The 23,517-nt window shown below is 40.9% G+C and overlaps 1 long non-coding RNA gene and 1 other non-coding gene across 2 annotated transcripts; one reads left to right on the top strand and one right to left on the bottom strand.

Moving 5' to 3' along the window:
- Nucleotides 1–11,589: 11,589 nt before the first annotated feature.
- On the bottom strand, nt 11,590–16,204 carry LOC134471999 (uncharacterized). Its single transcript, XR_010041824.1, has 2 exons — nt 15,293–16,204; nt 11,590–12,559 (listed from the first exon to the last, which is right to left on the bottom strand). It is a non-coding gene; the product is annotated as an uncharacterized LOC134471999 (long non-coding RNA).
- A 6,343-nt stretch (nt 16,205–22,547) lies between these two features.
- Nucleotides 22,548–22,619, top strand: Trnae-uuc (transfer RNA glutamic acid (anticodon UUC)). The gene has a single exon. It is a non-coding gene; the product is annotated as a tRNA-Glu (tRNA).
- The last annotated feature ends 898 nt before the right edge of the window (nt 22,620–23,517 follow it).

The following is a 23,517-nucleotide window of genomic DNA, read 5'->3' as shown; positions in this document are numbered from 1 at the left end:
AATATGTATTGGCTTTTCTTTGTCATGTTATTTTTCTGCTGACGGCTCCCTACTTTCCCCCTCTGCTTAATTGCTTGGCATACTTGGTGATTTCTTTCTGTTGTTGTGCTTGGAATTGTGATCATTTGTATCTTTTTTTAAAATATCTTTTATTACTGTGTAGAGGTTAGTTTTGTGGTCATGAAGCTCCTCAGCTGTTCTTTGTCATGGAAGTATCTTATTTCTCCATTAATTTTGATAGATAGTTTTGTAGGGTACATCAATCAGGGTTGGAAGTTGTTTTCTTTTGGGACTTGAAATACTTCACTCCAAGCTTTTCTTGACTTGATGGTTTTGAGAAGCCTGCCATGATTCTGATGGGTTTTCCTTTATAGGTTATGTGTTTCCTCTCTCTAACAGCCTGTAATATTCTGTTCTTGTGCTGAATCTCTGGGATCTTGGTCATTACATGTCTAGGTATAGATTTATTTTGGTTATGGCTAGTTGGAGTTCTATATGCCTCACTATATGTAAAAAGGACCTGTATGTGAGGTCCTTTTTCCATGCTTGTGAAGTTTTTGCTATTCTGTAGTCTTTTTATGTCATTTGTGTTGACTCCTGCTTTTTCACTGATACCTATCAGTCTTATTTTTTTTTTTTGCATCATCTGCAGCTATTGAATTACTATTTTTTGGTTCCTTGATATTTTAAAGAGATCTTTCCTTCTGCAATTGCTAGTTGAAATCCTGTCTTCAAGGTCTGATAGTCGATTTTCAGTTTTGTTCAAGCAGTTTTGCCAACTTTCAGTGGAGTTTTTAATTTCCTGGATATCTCTTTGAATCTGTTTCATGGACTGCAATTCTTTCCTATATTGTTCATTCAAGGTTTCCATCATTTTCCTATGCTCCTTTAAAAAAAAAATCTATGTCTTTAGGTACATTCAGCAATTCTTTCATTGTAGATGTATTTTCTTTTACCTGAGGTATTATTTCTGATCTGATTTCTTCTATGGCCTCACAAAATTGTTTCTTTACTTCTGTTGCTGTCATTTCTGAAATTTCAGGTGTGTGTCTTCCAGTGTATTCTATGTCTATATCGCTTGGACTTGCTTTGTGTCAGCTGGAGATCTGAGACTGCATTTTGCTCCTTCGTCTTGACATTTTCCTGGGTTCCTCCAAACCAGCCAGTTGTAGGAGTCCCAGGTGTTTCCCACTTTGGCTGCCCACCCATCTGTGATGTAGGGGAATGGGCCAGGCACTTGGGTGTCTGTGAACCTACATGTCCAGGCAGCAGTCCTATGCAGGGCAGGCCGCTCCAGACCTGTGTGGCTACACAAGGCTTCCCCAGTGGTGGTGGGTGCACAGAGCCTGGCTGGTTGTTTCTTCCGGCCCATGATGGTTACTGGTAGGAAGGTTCCCCTGATGGAAGCTTCAAATTATACTCTCATTAAAAATATATTTTAAAAATTTACTGAGACTTGGAGCTTCTAAAATGGAAACTTTTCATAAATACTAGCTTTTCTAACATATTAACTGCCTTTTTCAATCTCATTCTTTTATGAATGTGCAATAGAGTTTTCCAAAGATAACACGATATTTAATGTCATCACTGGAATTTTTTAAAGCGGTACACTGAGAATTTACATATGTGACTTTTTAGGAGTTAATGCTTTCACTGTAGTCTTATGAAGTATTGATCATCCTTGCTATAGCCTCTGTCATGTTTGTGAATTTTTTCAGAATTAAATGAGCTAATAGTTATAAAATTACATGAGACATTGTCTAGAACGGCATAATGTCTGCCACAGGGTTTAATGCCCAGCACGTTTTGGTCGCTTGTCCCACCACCTTGTCCAGAATGTTGACCATAGCTAGAGTTGCATGAGTGGTGCTGTAAGTCCTTTCCCCATCATGCCCTTGGTATTTGCCAATTCTGCCAATTCTTTTTTTTTTTTTTTTTTTTTTGTCATTTTCCTTTTTATCGGTACCGGGGATCAAACTCACGACTGCCTGCTTGCAAGGCAGGCGCTTATGCCGCTGAGCTAAATCCCCAGCCCCTATTTTCCAATTCTTTATCATAAATAGTCCTTTATTTTCTGTTCTACCCTCAGTTCACAATTTTTTTTATCAATTTTTCTTTATTAGCACGTCTTGTCTATAATTATTGTTATCAATAAATTTTTGTTTTGAAACTCCAACAATTTAGGAAACTAAAAGTTCACCAATGTTTCTGTATTAAAAATAGAATTTGTTGTTTACATTAATCTATAAATGCATATAGAGTATTTTTAAGTGAATTTATGTTCAAATTTTTAGTTTTAATTTCTAATGCTTCTTTAGCCTTCTAGGATATTAATCTACATAAACAAAAGATTTTAAATATCTGTGATAATTTTTAAGAGTGTGAAGAAGTCCTGTAATCAAAATGTTGGGGAAAACATGTTCTAGAGCTGTGCCCAACAAACTCACCTAAGGTGTAGCTGACACCTTTTGACTGTGATATACTACTGTATTTTCCTGAAAGTAACACTGGGTCTTATATTAAGTTTTGATCCAAAAGACTCAGTGGGGCTTATTTTCAGAAGATGTCTTATTTTATTTATGTACAACAATCTACATTTATTCATGCACAAAAATCTACATTTATTCAATACAGTCGTGTCATCTGGAGCATTGTTATAACTCTTTAATCCCTGAATTCTGAATTTCTTGTAGCTTCATTTCCTGGAGAAGCTGGCCCAAACTCTTGTGTCCAGCAATCGAGCCCTCCTTAAATGATCATTTGTCCACATGGGCTGCTCCTAGAGCGCTGGAAACACAGCTGTCAGTGATTTTACCCTATGAATTTTTCACCTACATCACGACCTCTTGCAGGCGAGGTTTTACAAAGTGTCCATTAAATCAAGTGTTAGTTGAAGACCTATGAGACAGGAATAGCAACAAAAATGATGACAGTTAAGAATAATAGTCCACACAAAAGTGATAAAAAATTGCAGGCACCAAAATTCAAAGAACATTTTTTCAGTTCATACAACTGCATTAAGTACATCTGTTACAATATTGACATATCAAATTAAGATTCATTATTAGACACAACCACATGTAATTGTTATCAAATATGTATGTTATTTGTGCCTTGTGTCTGTACTTTCTGATTGGTCATTTGACAAAAAGTCTCAAGTCCATCTGTTTATATAGGCATTTATCTGTTGTCCAAAGGTACCCACTTGGACCTGTCCACTTGGGTATTTACAAGTACATTACAATAATTTATATTATCTTTTAAGTATTAATGTCTATAATTATATTAAATATATTAATTATTAATTATATTATTTTATAATTCCATACATCCATGTGTGTTGCAGTGGATGTACCAAATGTGTCCATCTGACTGATGAGCTTAACTAAGGCATATTTTGGGGTTGGGGTTTATATTGCAAGCATCCTAAGATTTTATTTTCTGGGAAGTATGGTAGATTCAAATTCTCTAATGATAAGAAGTTTATTTCTATGATATTGACGAGCTGTAAATGATTTTCTGTTAGCCAGATGTGGTGACACACACAGCTATAATTCCAGCACTGGGGAGGCTGAGACAGGAAGATCACTGTGAGTTTGAGGCCAGCATATAGGCTACATAATGAGTCCAAGGCAAGCCCAAACTACATAGTGAGACCCTGTCTTAAAAAAACAAAAAACAAAATAAGTAAAATAATTCTCTGTTAAAGTGATACATTATTTTTCTCTCATAGAAAAAAAAGGGAAGGAAGAAATTATATTATTTTTAGCCTTGTAGAATATTAATCACTTTAGCACTTAACTTGTCATCTTACTTTATCATTCTTGTTATCTTGGGGAAATCCTTTAATAAAAAGTTAAATAAACCTTTTGAGCTATATGTTGCATCTTTTTGATTTTTCGCAAACTCTTTGGAAAGTATCTGAGAATTTCTTTTATTTTTATTTTATTTTTTATCAGTACTGGGGATTGAACTCAGGACCACGCGCTTGCAAGGCGTGGTTCTTGAGAATTCCTTTTTATTGGTGCACTTACCAATGCACCTCCTGGGTCCCACCCCCTTAGTGGGGATTGAGGTCAGGGCCTCACACATGCTAAGTAAGTTATCTGCCAACCAAGCTATAAATCTTTTAACTGGCTTTGCTGATATAAGAAATGGGCCAAAGTACAAGACAGATTAATGTAAAACAAGTTAAATGTTTCCTCAGTTCATCTGGGTCTTGCCATTCAGGGGCTTCAGGATGAAGTGCGCCTGGAAGAAGACCAGGTAGTGTCCCTGCTTTCCTTTCCATATTTCGTATGGCACTGGCTGGGGAAGTGACCTTTCCTTGGTCCAATAGCTGTCAGTCCAGGCAGCAATACAGACCCCCAGTGTCAGGCTTTGCAAATGTACCAGGTTGCATCTGGGTGACTTATGGAGGGATGAGAACATTGTATCACAGTGAAGGAAGGACTGATGTTGCTTTGTTGGGAGAGAATGGTTGGTTTGTTTATTATCTTCCATTTCCTTGACACCAGACAGCCCATGCATTTTTATATTATTACTTATTGTATTCTGTGTATTATCTATCCTAATCCTTTACGCTCCTATTGGATTATTTATATTTTTTCTTTTTGATCTGGGCAAACACTTTTCTATAGATTTCAATCTTTTGTTAAATATTTCAGTTTCTTATTAGTGTTTCACATTTTGGTAAGGTTTTATTTCTGTTTCTTTGATTGCCTTAGGGCTGCTATCCCCAAGTATATATAATTTCTCTTTATAGTGTAATATTATGTTTTAGTCTTTTTTGTGTATAGCATGAGACAGGAATTTGTTACTTTTTTAAAAAGTTTCTCTTTATAGAACTATATAGAAGAGCCTCAGACCTGTTTTTTTTCCCCGCTCTAATCTACTTCCTCAGGGAAAATCATTTATCTTCATATTGCCTTCCAGGTTTTGTGGTCTACAAAAGTTTTTCTTTTTTCTTTTCATTTCCTTTTCTATATTTCCTCCCCCACCCTTCTCTCTTTCTTTCTGATACCATAGAAAATAATCCATTACTATTACGCAGTTTTACAGTTAGTGATTTCTTCTCAATATCTTCTGGGGTTGAGTAACTTAATCAAGGCCACTTTTTCTTTTTACTTATGCGCTATTCTGTTTCCTTAAAATTACTGAAGTTTCTTGTTTGTTTTATTGGAGTGGTAAGAGCAACCACTAAATTAATTCAGATTTTGTGTAATCAAAGATTGATGGCCCTAACCATAAATTATCTGAAGACATTCTAACCAATAATTAAGCCTTTTAAAAAATGTCAAAATAGCTACTTTTTTTTTCTCTTTCCTGGGTCTATGACCTTATATCTTGATGAAAGTAAGTCATATGTAGTTATCTTGCGTAATAACTTAAATTACAGATGAGCTGTAAAACTCAGATGATATAAAAGTTCTAAGATGGGAAAGTTTTTGAAAATGATATTAGAATCTAATGTACTATCTCCTCTTTTTAGCTTTGGAAGATTTTTCTGTTTTTAAATGGTATCACTCATTTGTTTACATACTTATCTAAAACCACGCTGAGTCACTATGATAGAAAATCTATTTCTTTACAGTGACAAAAACAGTTCTGAATTGGATACAGAGTTGTATTACAAGGCTGGACACTTTTCTGATTTTTTAAAACTTGGGGATGATTTCCAGAAGAGAAGCTGAAGCTACAGGTTAACATGACTTAAATTTTATAATCACTCATTAAATGCACACTTTGTGGTGACTAACATGATATGAGACTGAAACAAAGACATTTGACATAGATGTCAAAATAAGAAATCTTTTTTGAAAAACTTTTAAAATCAAAGTGCTAATAAAATGAAACTATCCATCAAATTATGTACAGGTAAGATTCCAACTGACAAATATTTGAATTGCAAACTTTCACATACGGTGTGAAAACAGACTTCACATTGCAAACATTTGTAGAAACGAGCACATTGAGTAAGTAGCTCAGACAATGTCACAGCCGTGCTGCCGTGTGCTTCCCGGACAATGCGTTGGGAACTTACCGTACTTGTGTGTATTTGGTCTTTGTGTGCTTTACATTGTATATTTGTGCCCAAGATATGTAAGATTCACTTTTTCAAGCTTACAAACAATCCAATTTACAAATATTCTCCTAAAATGGAACTTGTTCATAAGCCAGTGACGTACTATGCTGAACTGGCTTGTAGAGCCTGAGGTACTTATTACTCTTACTTAAGTGGGAAGGATAAATGGCATTTTGAAATTAATTGCTTACCACATCAGACACTATATTACTTTTGATATAGATTCATGGATTCAAAACCAGGGCGATCATCTGAATACAGATTCACAAGTGCTGCCCTGAGAATCTGATTTTTATAGGTATTAAAATGCAGTGGTGATGAGAATGCTCAGACAGAGAACCGTTGATGTAGACCATTGTGTGTGCAAAGAAGGTATCAAGGAATTCTTTCTTACTGGAGTTTAGCTTGCTGGGCTCCACCTCTCAAGTTTCTGATTCAAAGATTTCGAGTGGAGTTTAGAAACATACACATCTAATAAGGTCCCCGCAGATACCCACAGCTGCCTGCTATGGTTTCAGGACCACACTTTCAAGTACCTCGAACGCAGACCTTCCCAAGACACCTAACAAAGAAACGAGGAACTGAATTTTTTTTTTTTTTTTTTTTTTTTTTTTTTTTGGTCTTTTTCATTTTTATCGGTACCAGGGATTGAACTCACGACTGCCTGCTTGCAAGGCAGGCGCTTATACCACTGAGCTAAATCCCCAGCCCTGAGGAACTGAATTCTTACCCGCAAGTTTTGTGTCTTCCAGCATGTATGAAACCGGCAGGATTACTCAGGGTTATGCTCAAAAGAGATGGTTCTTTTTTTTCTTTTGGGAGAATGACAAGAGCGATAAATTTATTTTTGTTATTTGCTGACATAGTTAATTTCTGAGTCTAGCATATTAAAGACCAGTCGCTGGAGCATAAATTCATAGAGATATATAAGATATCCTGGAAGATGGCAACAATGTCTGTTTTCTTAAGGAAGTATTGGTACGATGCCACATGCCCGCCAAGAAGACTGGGGCAAGGGTATCACAAATTCAACCATCTTGGGCCACTTAGCAAAAGACCAGGTCTCCAAATTAAAATTAAAAATTCCAAGGCGGTAGCTTAGTGGTGGAAAATTGGATTAGAAATGTCTGAGGCCCTAGTCAATCCCCAGTACAGGACCAAAAAAAAAAAAAAAAAAGTATGAAACCAGAGGATCCTTATTTAGACTTGTACTACGTGAGTACAGTTAGGAAACAAAAACCACAACAGTCCTTTTAACAGACAACAAAATTGTTGGATATTAAGAAAAATAAAAGGCCAAGAGAGGACACTCAGGTATCTCAGAGGTCAAAGAATAGAAAGCAGGAATCGGCCCTAGAAGTAGCAGAAGTAAGAGTATGGGATATTTTTTGAAACTTGAGAGCTTGGATCAGGGCCCTGCAGAGCTGGGACCCAGACCTCTGCGCCAGGGGAGGTTCTGCTTGGTTCTTCCTGGTCCTCAGGACCAGAAAGGGAAGACTGGAGCTGGCACTCGGAGTGCTGATGAGTGGATGCTGTTCAGTTATGCCGGCATCTCTGAGTGACTGTGTGTGTGTGTGTGTGTGTGTGTGTGTGTGTGTGTGTGTGTGTGTAAGGAGGCTGTTTAATGAGGCTGGTTCCAGAACTGCTGGAAAAACCAAAAGCAACTGGTGCTGGTGTAGCAACTGCTGCTGCTAGATGAGCTGTTGTAGTCAGTCACACTCACAGGACCAGAAAGCCAGTAGCTTTCCTGTCTTCCCCCATGTCTCTCTATTTGTATGGATTAGAGTCTCAGCCTTAGCATCAGAGCATTGAAATAACTGGCATGGGATTTTAATAAGCCCGTGACTAGTGCTTAGAAAGTGAGAGGAGGGAATGATCCAAGACCTGGGAGGCAGGTGGGGAGCTACCTGAAGGTCTCCAGTATTAATTTGAACTTAAGGGTCAAGGAGGGAAATAGTGGAAATCCTATGATACTGTATTACTCAGCGATTACCTGGCCTACTTTGCAGGGCATATTGGATAGATGAGGAAAAAGTATGTTGTCACAATCCAGGCCGATATGGCCATTGACATCATTGATAGATTACATGCAATTTTATGGGCTTGTCATAAAATGGGTGCAGATTCCTGTGTCTGTTCACCCTAATAGTGACTGATAAATTTTAGGAAATAAAACAGCAGCTATTTGATTATGTCTCATCCATGATATGTAACCCACATGGCTTTGGTAAATGAACTGATTTGTAGGTTGTGTATAGCATGATGCAAGTGAGAAGTGATGTTTGTTCCCACTGGACCTGATCTAAGTTCCAGGGAGGTGATGGGACTTTTAATTCAAGAGAAGATCAGAGAAGAGAAAGAAAACAGAGTGGAACTAAGAGCTTATGAAATTAATGGAGTGGTTTTACAGTCTTAACAGTCTAGAGATTTAGCTCAGCAGCATAAGCACCTGCCTGGCAAGCACAAGGTCATGAGTTTGATCCCTGAAGATTTGATGTTGATCTTCCTGACCACACTTTTTGATTCCAAAATTTGAATCCAAATAAACTACACAAAAATTTCAACAGAGAGCAATGATTTAGAACAGCAACTTTTAGACTATAAACATATAACACACTATGTAAGTATTTGAAAGTTATGGGCAGTTTTTTAAAAATCCACTTATTTTAATTGGATGGAACTTAATTATGGTGCTAGAACTGGAGTATTGCACAAAAGCTTGAGCCACATCAAACTTTCATGGTGAATGATTGCAGATTTGAGGTGTTCCAGAAGTTTATTTTCATCTAGGGTTTTTCCTTTTGCTCATTGTATTTACTATGTCATTATTGTCATCATGGGATACTGTTACATTAGCTTTTATTATACCCAGGCTATTTTGTAATTCTGATTTATGAATATGGAATATTTCATTTTTGTTTCTACAGTGCGGCTTTTAGTTTATTAGTTATCATAAGTGAGAATTTAATTTAATTAGGATTTATATACAATTGTCCCTTGGTATCTAAGTGAGGTTGGTCCCAGGATCCTTTTAAATACCAAAATCTGCATTTTCTAATCCCTTATACAAAATAGTATGCACATCTTCCTGTGTACTATAAATCATTCCTAGACTACTTGTAATACAACATACATTTACTTATAACTCATACACTTCCTCTCATATACTTTATTTATTTTGGTACCGGGAATTGGACTCAGGACCTTGTGCTTGCCAAGCAGGCACTTACGCCACTGAGCTATATCCCTGATCTTCCCATATCATCTCTGAATGACTTATAATACCTAACATCATAAAAATGCTGTGGAAATAGTCATTGCATTGTTTAGGGAGTAATGACAAAATTTGTTAGATCTCTATATGTATTCAGTACACACACACAGTTTTCCCCCTGAATATTTTTGATCCTCAATCATATATATATATATATATGCATAAATATTTATCTCACTCTTTTATAGTAAGCAGTGCTTTTTTTATAGCAACAGAAAACAGATTATGACAATAGATTATCTGAAATTCTTCCAAATAGTTGCCTGGAGTTGCTCTCAGTTTTGCTGAAGTATATGTAATTCATTGATCATTCAGAACCATTTACTAAATACCTCCCTTTATGTGGCACTATTCTCAACAGTTGGGAAACAGACATACTTTTATTTATGTCAGTACTATGTGATGTAAATAAACGAATGACATTTAAACATGTAGAAAGAAAAAAAGAACTAGGGCACTTGGGCCAATCATTAGACGCCACATGGAGGTAGTTTCAAAGTGGCTTTAGCTGTGAAGGAGAGATCTTGCTCTAATAGACAAGGTAAAAGGATTGTTACAGGGAAGACGAAGGAAGCGTTCAGCTTTGAGGGGCCAGGCTAGCAAGCTGAAGGAAGGATTTGGAGGTGAATGGTGTGTTGTCCTGAAAAGGAGTTTTTGACCCTCTCAGGAAGGAGAGACTATTTATTAAAATGGACAAGGACCAGATCATGCACAAAATACAGACCTCTGATCCATGATCTGCAACAGCCTTTCCAGGAAACCAACCCTTTACCTACTGGAAACACTTAGGAAGCCAGCCTGGCATAATTCAGACTTAGAGGAAGTCCTGCGACTAGCTCCCGTAACAATCCAGAAAACTAAACAGCAATGCGTGTAATAGGCCCAGATGTCTAGCACTTGATTAGTAACTGAGTTTCCCTAAGTTTTGTCCTCAGTTCCAACTTAGAACCACCAGAGAAAGGCAAAGACAGACCACAAACCAGTACCACAGGCTGCCACTTTTTAGGCGCCCACTTCTTTTCCAGACGCAAAAGCCTCTAACAGAGCAAGCCTGAAACCATGCCCTGCTTTCCACTGTAAAGCGTTCTACTCCTCCGCTGTCTTTGGGTCTCTAGCCAAACCCCAATGATGGCTGCCTCACTCCATAGTGAGCTCTGAAGGAGTGGCCTTTGGGTTTCTTGTTTGGCTGGTCGTCTTGGTTTCCGTAGGGATCCTGCTACTGCTTTTTCTGATTCTGCAGCAAAGCATCTACCTTGCACCTCTGCTTCTGCCTTAACAAGCATCGCTTGTCTTTGGTTTTCCATTTTACTGAGGGAACTAGTAGGAGAAGGTGGATTAGCCACAACGCGCATGAGTTTCTGCGTTTTGAGGTCACTAGGAATTGAGTATAGTAGAAAGAGTAGACACCAACAGAGAAGGCAAAGGAAAAGAAAGGATACTGTTCTGATGTAGTCTGAAGAGCATTTGATTTTAGAAGGATTGCTAAGAGGATATTTAATTCTTCTAGGATCAGAGATCAGTAATGACTTACCCTGTACTCATTTGTGTGTCCTGATCACCTTTATATTATCTGAAGAAAGATATTATTTTTTCAATAGTTTCTAGTGAGAGGGAATTGTCTATCTATCAGCTGCTTGGAAATTACCTGCATGTTCTAGTGAGTGGCTTCTCCACCCAAAATCACATTTGCTTAAAATTTGGGGCAATGCCTACTTTCTCGCTTCCTAACTTGACAAGTTTCAGTTAATATATGCCTCACAACAATACAGGGAAAATCATCATATATTGACTGTAAGAGGAATTCTAATACATCCTTAAATTCGCTTTTTCTAACTTTATTATGTGCACTGATTAAGGTTCTGGGCTCCAGATGTTCGAAGCAAAGCTGCCTTTCTGTTCTCAGAAAGCAGGAAATGAGCTGCTAACAGGTTTTGGGAAAGGAATAGAATTACCATCTGAATGATGAGAAATCCTGGTATTGACTTTCCTTATGCCCTGTTATCACATCAGTTATTTGACACTGTGGTTGTGAAATAATCTGTTTAGGCAGGGACAGATCAGCAGGAAGCAAGATTTGATATGGAATCCTGACTCATGAAACTCACATTCTTTGGGGTATAGATAGAGTCTCAGTTTGATCCGGCCTGCAGATCAACAAGTTCGGAACTCCTGGAGGAGAAACGGGGATTAAATAAAAGACATGGGGGAGACAAAAAGAGACGAAGGCAAGTTGATGTTAACCCAATCAAGCCTCCGGTTTATTGAGAAAACAATCACACCTTTTATAGGCTAAGGGCGGGAGCTGGGACAGGAAGAGGTTAAACAGATGAATACAACAGGGTTACCATCACATCCGGATAAGTGACGTAAGCAGAAGAGGATTATGGTTAATGTAGGCAGACGCAGTGCCCATAGGAGAGAGAGAGAGAGACATCTAGGCAGCAATGCCTGTCACTCGGCTCCCTACATCTCCTCCCTTTTTATATTATTTAATTAAGAGTATGGCAGGCCCTGTGAGGACAGCGTCTGTCTTAGGTCAAGGACCTCATTGCATGAACCCAACCAGGCCTTACCCGTCATGGGCTTGCAGAACAGCAGTTGGTCCTGTGCCTGTCTTAGGTGGCCGTTGGAATTAACATGCATGTCCTAGTTGCCCGTCTCTGACTGCCTGTCCATTGCCCCAGGGCAGTCAGGCCGCATCATCATATGGGCCACTCGTGGGAATTCCTTCCCTGTAGGTTTGTTGATCTGTCATCTCCAGCTGATGGTAGTGTACCTGAATGGGCTTTGCCATAAATGCGTCTATCCGGTTATTAATGAACATCATAATCCTCTGAAAAATACAAGACTCACAGAAATGAGAAACAATAGGTCAGCTAGGGGACCCAAAAGTGGGACTAGGTAAGGGAAAAACTCCCCCCCCCCAAAATCAAGGAGAAGGGGTTGACAGTCATTTGTTGGTGTCTCTGTATGAAGTCATTCTCCTGTGTCTTGGAGCATGCCTTGTATAACACTGGATGCAGTCTATTTGGCTGGCGTATGTTCCTCCAGACCGAGAAGAGCCTCTTCCACAGTCATGGGGTTCTGTGCATGGCTGTCAGCAGTTGCAGTCTGTTTGGCAGGGGTCAAAATCCACCATGGGTGTGGTGTGGCTCAAGAAGGCTGGTTAAGCAGCATAAGGCTCTAAGGAGATGTGTCACCTGTAAGAGAACACAGGGGATTGTGCCTCAGGAAATAACATTATTCCTGGGCGTTACATGGGGTCTTTGAAGAACTGTCTACTTGCTTTACGAGGCGTTCAGGTAGCCATCTAGCTTCTCTATCTTGTTGAGAGTAAACACACACTGAACCTCGTCCCCAGATAAGGACTGGATCAGGGCCATTCCACACATTGGTTAGTGGGTCTCTCCATAAAACAGATGCAAACCGTGTTTGAGTCTGAGTATGCCAAAACCAAGATGCTGCGGAGCAGCCTGAAGCATCCAGGGTCAGAAAATTTAAAATAAAAAGAGCATGTGAAAGGACATTTCTAGGGGACCCCCGGGTGGGGTACCATGTCTCCCTTTTTATTTTATCTATGGTGAATTTAAGAGAACGATGCGCACGTTCAACAATGCCTTGTCCCTGAGGATTATAAGGTATACCTGTAGTGTGAAGGATATTAAGGCTTTTACAAAATTGAGCAAAGGAGGTGCTGGTATAGCCAGGCCATTATCAGTCTTGAGCTGTTGAGGACATCCCAGAACTGAGAAGGCTGACAGCATATGGGCTATAATGTGTTTAGCAGCTTCTCCAGTCTGGAGAGTGGCAAAAATGAAGCCACTATAAGTGTCAATAATGACATGTACATATTTTAGATTGCCAAACTCATTGAAATGGGTAACATCCATTTGCCATAAGGCATTAGGAATTAAACCTCTAGGGTTGACTCCTAGGTGTTGAACAGGTGAGTGGATAGCACAAGATGGGCAATTTTTTACAATTTGTCTGGCTTGCTCACGGGTAATTTTGTAGAGAAGGCGGAGGGTGTGAGCATTGAGGTGGTGTAACTGGTGGGCTTGTTGGGCCTCAGACACCTTGGAGTCCTGAGCCATAAAAACCTGTGCTCGTACAGCAACATCAGCCAAATGATTTCCTTGGGCAAGAGGCCCTGGGAGGTTGGAATGAGCTCGCAGATGACCGATAAAGAACTTATGACGGCGAAGCCGTATGAAGCATTGTAATTGTTTGAACAGATTTGCAGCTGGGGAAGCATGACATATAATAGCAACAGTCTCTAATAATGGAACAGACTGAGCAAGGTAAGCACTGTCAGTATACAAATTAAATGGTTGGTCAGAGTAAGCAGCAAAAGCTGCAAGAATAGCTTCTAACTCTGCTAATTGTGCAGAGGAAGTATCTGCCTGGAGGGTAGAAACATTGTCTTGAGATACATAAGCAGCTCTTCCAGAGGATGAGCCATCAGTGAATAAAACCAGGGCACCCGGAAGGGGTTGTGAAGCTGTGACTTTAGGGAATATAAATGAGTGACGATTAGCAAAGTCAACTAGCTTATTTGGAGGGTAATGATTGTCAATAGTCCCTGAATAGGAAGCTAAGGCAATAGGCCACACTTCAGTACTCTGAAGTAGCCAATCTATTTGGTCTTTTGTAAAAGGTTGAATGATAATATCTGGTTCTTTGCCAAAGTAACATTTTCCCTGCTTTCTACCCTGGATTATTAGGTCTGAGACAGCTTGGAAATAAGGCAAAAGTGTTCTTTTTGGAGAGACTGGTAAATGGACCCACATGAGGGGAGCTTGTTGCCAGAACACTGCTGTAGGGCAAAGCTTTGTATTAAAAATGAGAAACTGTAAAGGCTCATTGTAGTCCATAAAGGAAACAGTTTGTTGAGCAATAGCCTCTTCTACTTTACTGAGCGCTCTCCTGGCATCAGGTGTAAGCTCTCGGGGGGAAGTTGGATCTATGTCTCCCCGAAGCAGCGCATAAAGGGGCTGTAAATCATGTTTTGTTAGTTTTAAAAATGGTATGAGCCAATTAATATCTCCCAATAGTTTTTGGAAGTCATGAAGTGTAAAGGAATAGAGAAAAAGCAATCTTTAAGATCTATGACAATTTTAAAAAATCCCAAAGGAATGGCACTGAGTGAAGGGAGGCCTGGTTGTAGGGGCCCCATTAAGACCATTGTCTTATTTATCGCCCTAAGGTCTTGTAGCAGCCTCCACTTTCCTGACCTTTTCCGGATAACAAAGATAGGTGTGTTCCAAGGGGAATTACTAGGAACAATGTGGCCTGCATCTAACTGGTCCTGCACCAGCTGCCTTGCGGCTGCAAGCTTTTCAGAGTTAAGGTTGTTTCTAAAGGCTTATATGAATCCCCAATTTGCCATGGAGGTACAGCGAGTAGCGGGCTGCCATCCTGGGACCTGTTGATCATGTCAACAGGTGGAAGTGGTGGCAGATCACCATGTACAAGGACCTCTAACAGGCCATCATTCTCTGCATCTGAGAAATCAGAGGCTTCAGATTTTTCTGAGGACGGTTTTGAGGTAGATTTAATGGAGTCGCGCACGGCAGCCTCACCCAGTGCAACTGTCTCCTCAACCTGAGGGTCTGCATGCCTCTGGGCAAGCAGCTCAGAAATTAAATTCCAATATGTAAAGGTGGTCACAGGAACCTTTTTTGGACCGAAAACTCTATAATAATCTTTTAAAACATCTCTTACTGTATTCCACCTCTTGGTATCTATAGAACCCTCTAGGGGGAACCAAGGGCAAACCTTATGAATAAACTGAAAATACTGTAATAATTCTTGTTTTTCAACCCTTATCTCTCTTGTCTTTAATGCCTTTATAAGGCCTCCGACGAACAGTTCATGTTCGCTCAATACTTGACCCATGTCGGGAAAGGGAAATGGGGTTGCCGTTCACTCACCGTGACTCGGGCAGGACGTCGGGTAGTCGTCTGCGCAGGTCTCAGCACTTGATTTAATGTCCTGTTGCTTTAAGCTTTAATCCTTGATTCAGTTTACTCATTCCTCGGCCGAGGTCTCTGGTTCAATTTGCTTTCACTTTCGGTTTAAGCCGGCTGTGTCTCGAACGGCTCCCTCGTTAACTTCTCCGTGCCAGGGGCTCCCACGCTGAGCGCCACTTGATCCGGCCTGCAGATCAACAAGTTCGGAACTCCTGGAGGAGAAACGGGGATTAAATAAAAGACATGGGGGAGACAAAAAGAGACGAAGGCAAGTTGATGTTAACCCAATCAAGCCTCCGGTTTATTGAGAAAATAATCACACCTTTTATAGGCTAAGGGCGGGAGCTGGGACAGGAAGAGGTTAAACAGATGAATACAACAGGGTTACCATCACATCCGGATAAGTGACGTAAGCAGAAGAGGATTATGGTTAATGTAGGCAGACGCAGTGCCCATAGGAGAGAGAGAGAGAGACATCTAGGCAGCAATGCCTGTCACTCGGCTCCCTACATCAGTTAAGTAGGTTTTTTTCAAATTCATTTTATTAAAAACATATAAAGAAAGAAAGAAGACAAAAAACTACAATAAGATTTCAAAGCACATCAATCAGGAGGTAACAATGGAACATACTCTGCATATTGTCATCCCCAAATCATTCAGCCAGAGCACAAGACACCTGCCTTCAATTGTTCAACAATACCAGTACAAATCTTTCTCTTTAGCAAACTTAAAGAAATCAGTAGCATAATTATATTAACTATTTTTATATACATATACATACACATATACATGTTTTTCTTTCAGCTTATCACACTAATGAAACAATATGATGTTTGCACATGTGTGTCTTATTTATTTCACTAAAGAGTATGTTCTCAAAGTGCATCCATTTACCTATAAAAGTATCCGGCTTATCATTCTTTATGGCCAAGTAGTACTTCATTGTATAAAAATACTGCATCTTTTTTATCCATCCCCCAGTCAATGGAAATTTAGGCTGCCAAGATCGGGATATTGTAAACTATGTTGCTATAAACATGGGTGCAAACCATTTCAAAGAAAACAAGAGACAATATGGCAATCACTATTGATTTCCTGTTGTCTTGTTTTGAAATCTTGTGTTGCTTGCATTGTTTTGTTCTGATCTGTTTTGCTTTGTTTTATTCTCTTTAAAATAAAAAAATAAACATGGGTGCACATATATCATTTGATATGATGTTTTTAATTCTTTTGGGAAGATACCTAGAAGGGGAATAGCTTGGTTGTGTGGAACCTCCAAACCTAGTTTTTTGAGGGATCTCCACACTAATTTCCACAGTGGTTGCACCAGTCTGCATTCCCACCAACAGTGGAGGAGGGTTCCTTTTGCCCCACAGCCCTTGTAGCATTTATTATTGGTTGATTTCTTGATACTAGCCATTCCTTCTGAGGTGGCAAACATTTTCTCCCACATTGTGGATTGTCTCTTCACTCTGTTGGTGTTTTCTCTTGCTGTGCAAAAGCTTTTCAGTAGGGTGAGATCCTATTTGCTGACTCTTTGTGATAGTTCCTGTGCAACCTGGGTTTTGTTCATAAAGTCTGCCTATACCAATATCTTGGAGGTTTTTACCTACTCTACCTTTTAGCAGATTTAATGTGTTAGTGGGAAGCTGCTGGAGGCTTTTGAGGGGAGAACTGACGTTGGTTATCAGATTCCCTCTGCTGGAAACCAGGCTTCAGTTAGAAGCAGGTGGGCAGCCAAAGCGGGAGTTAGATTCTTCTAGCAATCCACGAAGGAGATGATGATGGTTTGGCCATAGCAGTGAGAGATGTGATCAAATTCTGGGTCTGAAAGATTTTTGGAGTGACTAGATGTAAAGAAAGAGAGATGAGAGGGAGGAAGAGAAGGAGGAAGAGAGAGAGAATGCATATGAGAATGAAGAGTGTTTCAGAGTTTTTGATGTGAACCTCTTGGGAGAATAGAGCTGCCACTAACTAGACTGTCAAGTAGGTTGTAGCTGTGAGAGTGTTTTATGCTTCATGAATCTTTGGGCCTGATTTGTTGACTGCCTGAATCAGTTAATCAGTGAACAATGGCAAAGTCCTTACTTTAAGGAAGGAATTATGAGATTTCTTTGTCTGCATAATTCCTAAAGGGTTTGACAAAGGTGAAGGATCAAGCTATAAAGATGGCTCCTTGGTCTGGAAAACTCTTCCCTCCCACACACAAGTACAAAGGCCCTGAAGTGGAGTCCCAGGGTGCTTGCCTTGAGTCAGAGGTCATGGTTTTTGAGAGAGGGAAACCTTTGTTTATGTTTGAACAGTCACAAAAGAGGCAATACTTGTAAAGAATAGTGGATACTGAGGAAGAAGGGATGGGGCGGATGATTTCTTTGTGCTGATGTCAACATCTATGATGTCTTGGGTCATGAAATGTCTCTTTTTGCCAGCGCACAGCACATTCCTCTTTCTCTCCAGAAGATATCATCGAGCTTCAGAATGTATGTTGTCATTGTTGCTTAAGGGGATTATCATGATTAATAACAGCCTCGTATTTTATGCAATATGTTTGTGATAGCACAGGCAGATTTATTAAGATGTATGAAGACAACATTAAGAGTTCAGATTCCGGAGCAAAATGCATGATATGAATTCTCCAACTATGATTTATAACTTGTTGGACTTTGAACAAGTTATTTAACTACCATATTTCTCCACTTTCTATCTATAAAATAGTAATTTATACTGATCTCATTAGGTCATTGTTAGGTTTAATGTACAGAATTGTATGGCACAGGGTGAATCCTACATGTAATAGCTTTTTTTTTTATATCAAGCACCGTCAAATATATACTGGGTGCCATGATGAACACTGAACTTGACATATCTCTGGTTACAGATCCACGGATGATAATTGAGATCGATTATTTCACAAGGAAAGAATAAAATGAGTTTAGAAAAGTCACTAACTCAGAACTACTGGTGGGAATTCCAGAAATGAATTAGATGTAGATTTAACCTCATACAAGGCCAAAATTGATTTCCTCCTAGCATACAATGGGCAAAACAAATTATTTTAGAAGCCATGTTTTCAATATCTGAGCAATGGTAGCATGGAGCAAGAAGTTATCACTATGGGTAAGTTTTTAAAGATGCTAGGTCCCTAAACATCTGGGATCCCCATTATTGAGAGTGTTCCTTCAGAAAAATGAGATAAGCACATCTTGCTCCTGGTCTGGGGACATCAGTAGGAAAAAGAGATGATGGTCAGTGGGATGATGGTCTGGCAAGATGTGCTATCAGACTGATGAAGAAAAAACCTTGGGGGAAGGTGTGAGGTTGTATTAGAAGACAGTCATGTGATTTCTTTTTTTTTTTTTTTTTGTCTTTTTCCTTTTTATTGGTACCAGGGATCGAACTCGCGACTGCCTGCTTGCAAGGCAGGTGCTTATGCCGCTGAGCTAAATCCCCAGCCCCAGTCATGTGATTTCTAATTTGTAGTTATTCAAATAGTAAGATCATGGCCCTCTGAGATTCTCAACTTGTTTGCTTTGCAGTTTAGGTGCTAGGTAGAAATCAAGATTATTCCTCTGAGATTTATTAAGTGTTGAAAAGATTGATTCATGAAGTAATTATGTGTGCTAAGCATTGTGCTAGAAGCTGAGGCTACAAAAGGATTTGAACCAGACTCTGCCTCTGGGGAGCGTACAGTTCACCACGGGGAGGGCAGCAGGATATAAGAGTGGCCCACTAACGGAGCTCCTGACCCAGGGTGAGGCATTCAAGGATGCTTGTCCTGAGTCATAGGACAAAGAGGAGACAATAGATTTATGATAGAGGTGAGCAACAGAGTTACATGAGCTAAACAAGCTCTTGAGGAAGCTCTGTCATCCCAGTGATCTCTTGAGATCAGATCCAGTTTTAGAAACTGAACCTGGTGTTAGGCCATGAAGATTGACTCACCCTGCCCAGGGAGCAGGGCCAGGTGCTGTTACCCAGAAGAGCTCTGAGCTTAACTTTGCCAAAGGCTGAGGGGCCATGCTGGTCAGAGCTCTCCTTGCAAGAGTGGAATTTAATTGGTCTTTATTTCTGTTGCCCTTAAAAAGGTGACTCTTTGGCCTACTGAAATGGAAACCATCTTTACCCATAAATGACTGGCAGGCACAGGCCTGAATCACACCCCACATCGCTTTGGCTAACGTAGACATTTGGCAAGTACAGTGTGTTTGGGTTTTTTTCAAGTATCAAATGGTGGATAAAATGGGAGAGCTGCCCAGAAGGAATCAGCCTTAGATGCATAGGAACAAGAAAAACTATTCCTTGTGTCAACAGAAAGGTTGTGTGTGTCCATGCGCGCACACACACAGAGCTAAAGAAATGCAGTTCACTTACTGGTCTGGTTAAACTGTAAAAAATATTTTTGTCCTCCATCCTGGCTGCAGCATTTTGTTCATACTGGTGGGTAAAAGGCTGCAGCTTTTACACAGAAGTAGAGAAGGAAGCATTTAAGTTAGATAAAAGGAAGAACTACTTGGCAGAATGATTGAGTGCAGGACTAGGTTCTCAGGAGATTATGAAATCTAATTTTTATTCATGGACCTTCTTATTAGATAACTAATAATAGCAGCAAGGCAAAAGCCTCTATCACTATTTTTTAAGGTCTGTGGTTTGGCATTTGGAATAAATGGGAGTTCCTTTTGACTGTAAGGACCTGAGGACGTTTCAAGAGGCTGTCAGATACGGCAAGAGGCTGGCAGAGCAAAGGGTCTCATGAGGCAGAGGGAAGGTGACAAGGGGGGCTGGGTGTGCCAGGGCTGGAGTCGGAGCCTGGGCCAGAGAATTTAATTGTATTTAAAAGACAACCAGAAGCTATCTTTTTTCAGGTCTTTGGGCAACCAAAGAAAGTGGTGGAAACTGATCAGAGATTTTGAGCTTTGAGATCATGGGCTTTTTAAGAGACCAAAAGTAGCTTACAGCCTGATGGATCAGTGTTTCTCAAAATGTAGTGGCATTGAAATCATTCACAGGGAGGGGCTTGTTGAATTCAGACTCCCAGTCCCTGAAGGTCTCATTTGGGATCTCATTTGGCCAGTGGGGCTGGGGATGTGAATTAACAAAGCTACCAAAGACCCTACTACCACTGGTCTGAGGCCAAACATTGCTAGCTTCCTTGCAAGGGGGCCTAAGCAAGTATACTGAGAAAACAAAGTCAGCCCTAAAACAAGTGCAAACCCAGAAAGCAGGAAGCTGATTCCGGACTGGACAGTAGCAGTCTGTTAGGAACTTCTGTCTTCTCTTTCTCCTTCTCTCCCTACACTCCAATCTTGGAAGGCCCCAGAGCCTCCAAGAGTGGAAGGCCAAAGAAAGAAGCGAGAGGAGAATCAACCCTGCTGTGATAAATATTTAAACTGACATATTACTATTTTTTAACCAGCTCATTTTTCTAAGGGGGGAAAAAAAACCCTGTCTTGTAGCAATTGCCAATTTCCATGGTATAAATGCTCTCAGTGACTAACTCAGGCTATATTTTGATGTCATGGAACAGAGTCAGGAAGAGAAGCCCACAGTTGGCTCTTGTGAGCCAACAGAAGCTAGACCCAGCAACCTCTACTTCTAGCCTGAAATCATGCCCAAACTAGGAGTGAGGTGGTGGGGTTGAGAGCAGGAGAAAAATGATCCAGAATAGTGATAGAAAAACTATCTAGAATTGAGTTATTAAATAGCATATTATCCACAACTGGGTTTTAGTAATGAGATCACAAAAAAAAAAAAAAAAAAGTAAACTTGTATTTTGGTTACATCCTAGGGATGTAACCTTCCAAAGTGCAAGTTACACTGAGAACTTTAACCTTTAAAACCGGTAAGATACTTTTTAAAAAATTACCACCACATGGAAATACAAGAGTGAAAAGTATGTATAAAATGGGTCCTTAATTGAGAGGCTCAGATGCGGAGTGGCCTGTAATTGATGAATTGGTTTTGGAGAGGATGTTTTTGGTGTCCAAAGCAGATGTTCTCTAAAGGAAAGCTGCTGTCTCACTGATTGAAAAAATAAATATGTGAAACCGTTCAAAGATAATACACCTTTAAGGAAGATCCACCTAGAATGTGAATGAGACTTATCGACCTCACAGGTACACACGCCATGAATTAAGCAGAATAATCAAAAGCACCTAACATGCATTACAGGTTTGCCATCAAGGCTTCCAGCGTTTCTTCAGAGGGACTTTAAGCTTTAATTTTATTGCATTGGTTACTGGCGCCAGGGAGCTTCATCGTGCGCAGCAGAGCAGTTTGTTTGGGGTCTGTCCTCCTCCCCACCTTTTGAAGTTGATGCAGTGTCACACTGAAGCCTTAGCTCTAAGTCAGAGGGGCCGCGAGGACTTTCCAAGTCCCTGTGTCAGGTGGGGAGCAAGAGCTTTTACAAGGGTTCCAAAGTGTCTGTTGCTAGTAAAAACGACCGTGTGCAGCGCAAGCCACAAGGCGCACGGAGACGGCTCTGGCACACCGGCCAGTCCGAATGAGTGGCTCTTTGTGCGGCCCTAATCCACACATAAACTTACGCTGCAGCATAAACTGTACCCAGTGAAACGCTGCTCCGAGTCAAGGCCGGGTTTGGAAGCCACAAGGAATTTCCACCCGTGAAAGCTGCCTTCACAGCCCACCGCGGCCAGCTTTCGGGGACACAAACCCTGCCTTGGGCCGCTGAGTCAACAGAGCCTGGAATGTTCCGGGCTTCCAGGCAGCCCTCAGTTCGATTTCTGTTTCTTCAGGGAAAAGATCAACTTCCTGGGGAGGGGAAGGTGCCTGCGGCCGGCCTGGAGCAGGGCGAGGAGGAGGCCGGACGCCAGGCCGGGCGCGGCGGGGCGGCGCGGGGGAGGCGCGGCGCCCGCTTCTCCGCGAGCCGCCGCCCGCCCAACACCAGGCCTTTTGTGCTCTGCAGGGGTTCTAGAGAGGAATGAAGAACAATCGCGCATCCAATCTGCGTCCACGTCAGGGTCGACATGGAATCCGGGACCAGGAGACCGGGTTAGATTACAAACGGCCCGCGAGCACACAGAGCGCGGGTCACCAGGTCGCCGGAAGGCGGCAGCGCGCGAGGCCTCGCTCGGGTTAAACCCGCTCGGTGCGAGCATGCGCAGAAGGAAGTGCGCGGCGGGTGAGAGGGCGGGGCGGAGGGAGCGGAAGCGGTGGAGAAAGACTCAATCTATCAGATCGCGAGGCTACCTCCGTCGTCTCCCACATGGTCTAGCGGTTAGGATTCCTGGTTTTCACCCAGGCGGCCCGGGTTCGACTCCCGGTGTGGGAACGCCAACCTTTTCAAGGAATTTACAAACTTAGGGGCCCCGTGTTTTTAGAACATCCTCTGCCGTCCTCTCTAGAGTGGCTGGAGCAGAATGGGACCGAAAGAGGCCGCGTCAAAACCAAGGGAACCTTCAGCTGCAGGCAGGAGACCTGCGTCACTCGCAGCACAGAATGGAAGCTAGCTTTTGAATTTGGGACTTGGTGTAGGGGGAGCAAACAGGTACCCAGCGGCTGTGTACTGTGATATGTGTTGTTGCTGGTTCCTCGTACATAATTTCTGCTTCAAATGTGGACATGAAGCAAAGGACCACAAAGTGCTCCTCTTTTGAAAGAAAATGAAAAAATGCAACTTTTGTTACTATAGGGCTTTTAAACTGTCCTTCGAAAATAGCAAGATTTCTAAACAAGGCATTAGAGGCAGGGTAGTTTAGTGTACAATCTGCTAAGTTTACTATTTTTTAAACAGTTGCTTTATTGGTATATGTTTGCTATACAAAATGAATACATTCATTGTGGGATACCGGGACACATGCTGCCTCTGTCCTTTTTACTAGGTTTCCTCCCTTTCCACTGTCTTCCCCATCTGCACAAAGTCTCTCTGAGCCCTGTGACTCTGCGATTGGTAAGAAAAGGGGACAAAGAAAAATGACAAATACGTTATTACAAATACACACCCTAAAATATTTGACAAGTCTGATTGAAAGCGGTGATGCCGAAAACCACAACAGCAGCCGCAACAAAAGCACTTCAAGCATTCATTATGTAACTAGGACTAGGAATCTCCATGTTGCTGTGTGAGAGTTTCCAAGTGCTACCCAAACAAATGCATCCTGTGCTCCCGTGTTTGTTACCCATCAAACATCTGCCAACAGGGAAAGCTGCGGGCGTTTAGGGGTCACATT

This window comes from Cavia porcellus, unplaced genomic scaffold (assembly GCF_034190915.1).
Source record: "Cavia porcellus strain 051 isolate PalLab524CR breed Dunkin Hartley unplaced genomic scaffold, mCavPor4.1 scaffold_21, whole genome shotgun sequence".
NCBI classification, from domain to species: domain Eukaryota; kingdom Metazoa; phylum Chordata; class Mammalia; order Rodentia; family Caviidae; genus Cavia; species Cavia porcellus.
Note: the sequence above shows the minus strand (reverse complement) of the source record. Positions and strands in the feature narration are given on the sequence as shown.